We start from the raw sequence: 7,741 nt of genomic DNA on the forward strand, positions 1-7,741 counted from the left end.
AAAACCTATGGTTTAGATAAACTATCTAAATATGCAACTATGGTTTTACTAGTGTGTTGCTATCTCTACCGCAAAAGAGTAATATAATCAATTTAAATGTGGAAGCTAAAGAGCAAGGTAGAGATATGCAAACTCCCGTCGATGACTCCAGTATTTTTACTGAGGTATCGAGAAGCATGCAAGCTCCCCCCTAGTCCCCGTTAGAGCACCTCACAAGGAATCCCTCGCAAGGGCCAAGCTCCCAATCGGGTAACTCCGTGGATGGCCTCGAGCCTTCCCCATGCGCAAGTGGGTTTCCGACGTGCCTTCCGGCAAGCCTCTCTCGGATGCTCCCCGCCATCTTCACTATCAAGCTTCTGGCCAAAACGCCGTAGGCCTTATTCCCTCTGGTACACGGTGGCGGCCACACCACAAACACAATTGGTGTGATCTCGCAAGACTACAAGCCCCTCCAATGTACAACAATGGTGCGCGCAAGCACCGAGTGCCAAGAGGTATGCAAACCTCACTAAACACTAGTCCTAAACCTAGAGCAAGCGCATAAGTGGTGGTCTAATCAACCTAAGCACTTCACGAAGCACCTACACTAATCACCTAATGAATCACTAAGCACTATGCAAGTGGAGATCACTAAAATGGTGAATCAACACCCTTGATATGTTTCCTCAGCTCACATTATATAGGTCACAAAATTTGACTCTCACATTATATAGACTAAGCTCCCCCTAAATATATGCATACATATGGTAGAAGGCAAAGCATATGCATAATTGGCAAATTATTGCACAAGGGAATTTAATCTATATAATGCATGGAGAAAGCATATAAATATCAAAATGAAATCAACTTGATATCGGTTTAAAAATATCACATGTGGAAACCAATTTGATTTCTACCACTTGCAATAGGTGGTGGATATTTGTAGTATGATGATTAACTCCGGGGACTCCATTTTCCTTGCAATGAGACTACTACACACATAATAAGCTTGAAAATGTGGTAGTCTCAAGGCATCTGACTTGTAGAGTAACCTCCCTCTAAATTTGTGCACGCAAGTGTGGAATACTTGTAGAAGACATGCACATTGATTTTAGAATCAATAATACCACTTGAAAGATGACATCACAAGAATGTGAGAATCATTTTCAAAGATGATATTCGGGAGAAATTATCTATAATTTAGACTTTGGCACATATTAGATGAACAATTGTAAGACAAGCTATGTGTCATGCTCCTAAACAATTTTAAACCAAGTAGGTTTGCTCCAAGGGTTAAGAATGAAACCGAGCAAGCCTACCATAAGATATACCTAGTGTATGCATGGCAAAAAAATATAAGGATGCAAATGCAAACCTAGGCATGAAAAGTAACTAGATACTTAAAGATGCCACTAGTAGGAAATTAAATCTAGTAATACTTGAAGAAAAATTGAATCAAGTTACCTAACATGGGAAGGGGAATTTGGGTCCATAGTATTCACTAACCCACTTGGCAATGATCTAGTCCATCATGATGCACCCCATGAAATGCACCCATACTTTGCCAAGTCTCCAAATTCCCCGATGTCCATCGGACTTCTCACTTCTCTTTTGAGATCCAAACCTTCTTGGTGCTCTTTATGTTGGAAATGATTTCCTTTGGCACCCAAAAGTGTTTGACCCCATTGTTGGCTTGCTTGTTCACCTTGATGGCCACCACCTTGTCATTTTTCTTCTTCTTTAACAAGTATGGTGTGGAGGCCTTCTTGTCCACCTTGTTGGTGTAGGTGTTGGAGAGTTTGCTTGTTTGCTTCTTCTCTTTCTTCTTTGCTCCTCCCCCATTCTTCACCTTGCACTCATAGGACTTGTGACCTTCCTTGTGGCACACGTAGCAAACCATGGTTTGTCCTTCATCAAGCTTCTTCACTCCCTTGATGGTGTTATCTTGATGAAGTTGGGCTTGCCTTGCCTTGTCTTTTACTTGAGTCAAGTCCTTGGTGAGGCGAGCTACTTCTTGCTTGAGTTGCTCATTCTCCTTTGCAACCTCTTGTGTGCATGTATCTACAACAACTTTCTCAACACAAACATGGTTGCACAAAGATGAGTCTAAACATAAATCATTATAAGAAGTAGAGGCATCCTTTTTAGACATGTTAAAGATAGAACTTTTCTTTTTAGATGCCTTGGAGGGGGTTGTATTAACGGCTTCAAGATTAGCAACTTTGTTAGTTAGCTCATCACAATGTTTGCACATGGTTTCCATTTTAGCAAGCAAACTTTTATAAGCATCTTGTGAGCTAGCTAACTTTTCTTTTAATTTTTTATTTTTCTTTACAAGTTGCTCATCATTGATTGTGCATGCATTTGTTGTTGCACTAGCCTTAAGTTGCTCAATTTTAGTAGATAGTTCAACATTAAGATTAGCAAAGTTCTTATATTGTTCAAGCAAAGGTTTATACGCTTCTTGTGAACTATCTATCTTTTCTTTTAATTTTTCAAGCTTCTTTTGTTGACTAGTGTAAACTTTAGCATAATTAAGATTTTGTTGCACAATTTCATCATAAGAAGACATTTCATCATCACTATCACTCTCACTAGAGGATGAGCTTTCATTACCTCGTGCCATAAGGCACGCATGAGAAGAGCTTGATGATGAGTGCTTGCGACCTTGCCTCTTGTGATGGTGTTCTTCTTCACTTGAAGAATCATCCCATGACCTTACTGATGTGAGGGCTTGGTTCTTGCACGCCTTCTTCTTTGTCTTAGGTGTGGGCTTGTTTGGACAAACTTTCACAAAGTGCCCCAACTTGACGCGTCCATAGCATCCTCTCTTTCTTTGCTCATTTCTTTGATTGGTGAAAATGAGATCTTGGATTTAGATGGGCACACCCTTGACATTGAGCCTTTGGATCATCTTCTCCACCTTGTTGATTAGTTTGATTGATTCTTCATCAAGGTCAGAGGTGGAGGAGGAAGATTTGTCATCTTCACTTGAATCTTCATCATCATCATCATCATCGTCCTCATCTTCTTCTTCATCTTCACTTGAGGAGCTTGAGCTTGAGCTTGTCTCAACTTGCTTGCCCTTCATCTTCTTTTTTTGCTACATGCGAGAGCTTTGCCTTTGCTCAATGAAGAGGCTTTGTCTTGACTCATCTTACGTGACATTTCAAATGCCACTATCTTGCCAATGACTATGTCGGGGGTTATGGTGCTCAAGTTCTCCATGTTGTGAAGGATGGTGATGATGCTTGCATATTTCTTTTGTGGTAGCATGAAGATGATCTTCCTCATGATGTCCGCATCATCTAGCTTTGTTAATCCTACGGAATGGAGCTCATTGATAATTAGATTCAAATGAGAATACATATCACGACCAAGCTCATCATCATTCATTGTAAAGGGAATCATAATTTTGTTTAGCTAGACAATGTTTTTGCTCATGGACATTAGATGTGCCGTCATGGAGCTCTTAAAGTTTTAACCAAATTTCATGTGCCGTATTTAAAGTGAACACTTGGTTAAACACATCCATACTAGATGATTCAAACAAGCAATTTTTAGCTCTAGCATTGAAATGAATTTCCTTTTCTTCACTCTTCGTGGGTTTATTGGGATTCTTAATGGGTTTCATCCCATCACGAGTGACTCTCCAAACACCCAAATCAATCTCCTCAAGGTGGCAAGCCATTCTAGCTTTATAGTAAGGGAAGTTAGTGCCATCAAAGTGTGGAGGCCTAGAGGTATCCATCCTAACCACTCTAAATAGCGTCGGTTCAACGGCGGTTAAGCCAAAGGTCCAAATTGAGCCAACCGGCTTTGATACCACTTGTAGGGCACCGTGACGCCTAAGAGGGGGGGTGAATTAGGCAACTTAAAATTTTACTTCTAACCTTTGGCCTCTTTTTCTAACCCTAACAAAACCTATGGTTTATATCAACTATCTAAATGTGCAACTACAATTTTGCTAGTGTGTTGCTATCTCTACCGCAAAAGAGTAATATAATCAATTTAAATGCGGAAGCTAAAGAGCAAGGTAGAGATATGCAAACTCCCATCGACGACTCTGGTATTTTTACCGAGGTATCAAGAAGCGCGCAAGCTTCCCCCTAGTCCATGTTGGAGCCCCTCGCAAGGGTCAAGCTCCTAGTTGGGTAACTCTGTGGATAGCCTCGAGCCTTCCCCAAATGCAAGTGGGTCTCCAACGTGCCTTTTGGCAAGCCTCTCCTGGATGCTCCCCACCGTCTTCACTATCAAGCTTTCGGCCAAAATGTCGTGGGCCTTGTTCCCTATGGTATACGGTGGCGGCCACACCACAAACATGGTTGGTGTGATCTCACAAGACTACAAGCCCCTCCAATGTACAACAATGGTGTGCGCAACCACTGAGTGGTAAGAGGTATGCAAACCTCACTAAACACAAGGCCTAAACCTAGAGCAAGTGCATATGTGGTGGTCTAATCAACCTAAGCACTTCGTGAAGAACCTACGCTAATCACCTAATGAATCACTAAGCACTATACAAGTGGAGATCACTAAAATGGTGTATCAACACCCTTGATATGTTTTCTCAACTCCTCCCCCTTCAAATGGCCAGTTGGGGTTGTATTTATAAGCCCCACTGAGAAAGTAGCCGTTGGGGATGAAATCCTGCTTTTCTGCTACTGACCAGACGCTGATCATGTCCTGACCAGACATGTCCGGTCGTCCTAACCGTTAGAGCCATGATCAACTAATTGGACGCTGCCAGCATCCGGTCACATGCCACCGGACGCATCTGACCGCAATTTCGCCGCTCTGAAATCTTTATGTACTCGATAGGACACTGCAGTTCTGTGTCCGATCGATTTGCCACCAGTGTCCAGTCTAGTGTTTGGTCGCTGCTGCTGATGCCTCTTTGCTGAGCCTCTCGATCGGTGTGTCTGGTCACTTTCCGCCAGCGCCCGGTCCAACGTCCAGTCACCTCTATGAGCTCGTTTCTTCGTGATCTTGCATCCGGCTTGGTTCCTATCTTCATGCTTGGACTTTGCTTGATATCTTGGGTCTTCTCTTGTGCTTCTAGGATCTTGCTTATGGTGTTGATCATCGGATCATCATGTTGCCTTCATCCAATTCACGTCTTGCACCCTATTGAACTACAAAAACAATCACTTGCAAATTCATTAGTCCAATTTGGTTGTGTTGGTCATCAAACACCAAAATCTAAAGTAAATGGGCCTTGGGTCTATTTTCCTTACAGCATCGATGCTCACATTCTTCTTCTTCAAGCCGGTGCTGGTAGTCCTTCTCCTTCTAACATTGCCATTTATTCAACAAGATTCTAGAAGTCACACGAGGACGCATAGCACTAGCTCTAGATGTCTCACCTTGCTCATATTGGCTCTTTTAATGATCACGTTGTTGCTTAGCTTTCTTGTACTCATTAGCTGATATCTAAACCTCGGGGTCAACTAACCCATCTTCTTTGGCCTTAGCCGACGTCAAGACCTTTGTTTTTCCTTTGGCCAACTAAAATTCTACCATTTGCACCCCTGGGAAAGGATGCTTATCTATGTCCATTGTTGGTTTCTTGGCTGGCTTAAACTTGATGTTTTCTTGTTCAATGGCCTTTTGAATATGTAAGCGAAAGATTATGCACTTACTAGTGTTATGATTAGAGGAATTGTGAAACTTGCAGTATTTCTTCCCTTTAAGTTCCTCAGCCAAAGGGATCACATGATTTGTAGGTAATCTCAATTACTTCTTCTCTAGCAGCAAGTCAAAGATCTTATCGGCCTTCTTGACATCGAAGTCATAGGCATTTTCTATCTCTCTCACCCATGGACAACATACAGGAACCTTACCCCATGTCCACTCGATGGTTGCAACTTCTGGACCATCCTCATCAGAGTCTGCATCATATGGATCAGACACAGCAATGGTACCCTTCAAATATTTCTCTTTATGTAGGGACCGATGCTGACTTTCAAAAGCAGACATCCTTTGAACTAAATGGGCCAAACTCTCAAACTCTTGGCCATCAAATTTCTCTCTAATTAATGGAGACATCCCTTGAAGGGCCAATTCAGCCAATTGGCCATCAAACGGATTCAATGAGTAGCAACGGCTCCTTACTTCTCTGAACCTCTGAATGAATTCTGAGCCCGACTCATTATTCCTCTGCCTCATGATTGTTAAGTCTGTAATCTTCTCTCCTGATCCACTATAAAAGTATACATGGAACTTGTTCTCTAGATCAGCCCATTCAGTGATCGAGTTTGGCTCAAGTGATGAAAACCAACTGAAGGCCGGTCTAGATAGAGACAAGGGGAAATCTAACTTTATGTGCCTCCTCAACAGATGCATCTCTGAGCTGAACGAGATAGCGGCTGATATGTTCCATGGTTATCATCTCATCTATCCCAGTAAATTTGGAGAAATCTAGGACTCTATAGCGTGGAGGGAGTTGCATGATATCATACCAGGCCAGGTATGGGCACTGGTAATAGCCAACCTATCCTTTAGGCTTAAGACCAAACTGGCTCTACATCATCATAGTTATTCTATTGATGAATTCATCAGCATCCATGCCAACGATTTCTTGTCTCGGCTACCCTTGATTCTGAGCTTGAGAGCCTTGTACTTGAACTTGTTGATCCTGAGCCAAAGACTATTGTCCTTGAACCTAAGGTTGCTGAAGTTGTTGCGCATTATAACTGTAAGGATTCTTATACCCAGGGTGTGGCATGAGCTCGTATGTGTTGGTATCAGAAACTAGGTGATATCCTTCTGGATAGTCGATCTGAGCATTATGAGTCGCATATCCTTGCAACCGACTGTTGAAGTAGTTAGGATCAACATTATTGATGATCCTTTACACTGATGGAGCAATTTTATGGGCTGACTAAGGCGTTTGATAGGAAGTATTGAATCTTCCTTGAACCAGCCATTGCACAACCTACTGAGTAGCTGGAGAGATTGGCTGTCGGACTGAATAAGCTAGGTTTTATCCAGTAGGCTGATTTGTCTACATGATAGGGGCACTTGGTGACTGTTGTGATGGCGGTTGGTCTCTTGTCATCTAACCTTGCCCCCTGCAGTTGGCAGGGCTTGACCTCACCCCCTGCTGTTGGCAGGGTTTGATCTTGAGCTTGCCCTCCTAGAAGCTGCTATATTGGTGGTTGTTGGAACTGCCCACCATTCAGTTGCAGACTAGAACCAGGTATGTAGCTTCCCACAGCCAAAGGATTAAATCCATTGAAGTATGCTGGCCCCACTTGATCAACTGATGCTCCAAAGAAGACTTCCTTCAAAACATTGCCAATCATGTTGGCCAACACCTTATTGTAGTTTGTAAAGGCTTCGTGAACAGTCTTGTGAACCAAATGGGCAGTAGTTCTTGCTTCAATATCTTCACTTTGTTTATGCAGGAGGACGCTTGGTAGGGGAGTCTTCTGGATGACTGAATCACGCATCCTGTTATAAGACAGTAGACACTTCTCATGGAACACCTCCACCACCTGCTCAATGAGTGCCTTCTGGTAATCAGGCAGGTTTTCAAGGTTGACCTTGAGGATCGCTTCGTTGTCTATGTTGATGATTGTGGTCCCACTGGGCATGCCAAGAGTGTGTGGATGGCAAAAAGTGATAGAACCACCACCAAAGAACACACAGCAAGCTAAGAGAAACCATGTGGGGCATATCCCAAGCTCTCCCTAGACTTAAGAGGACACCAGACTAGAAGGTCATGACCTAGGGCGTGCCAGTCAATTTGACCCTGCAA

The sequence above is a fragment of the Miscanthus floridulus genome, chromosome 4, assembly GCF_019320115.1.
Source record: "Miscanthus floridulus cultivar M001 chromosome 4, ASM1932011v1, whole genome shotgun sequence".
NCBI classification, from domain to species: Eukaryota; Viridiplantae; Streptophyta; class Magnoliopsida; order Poales; family Poaceae; genus Miscanthus; species Miscanthus floridulus.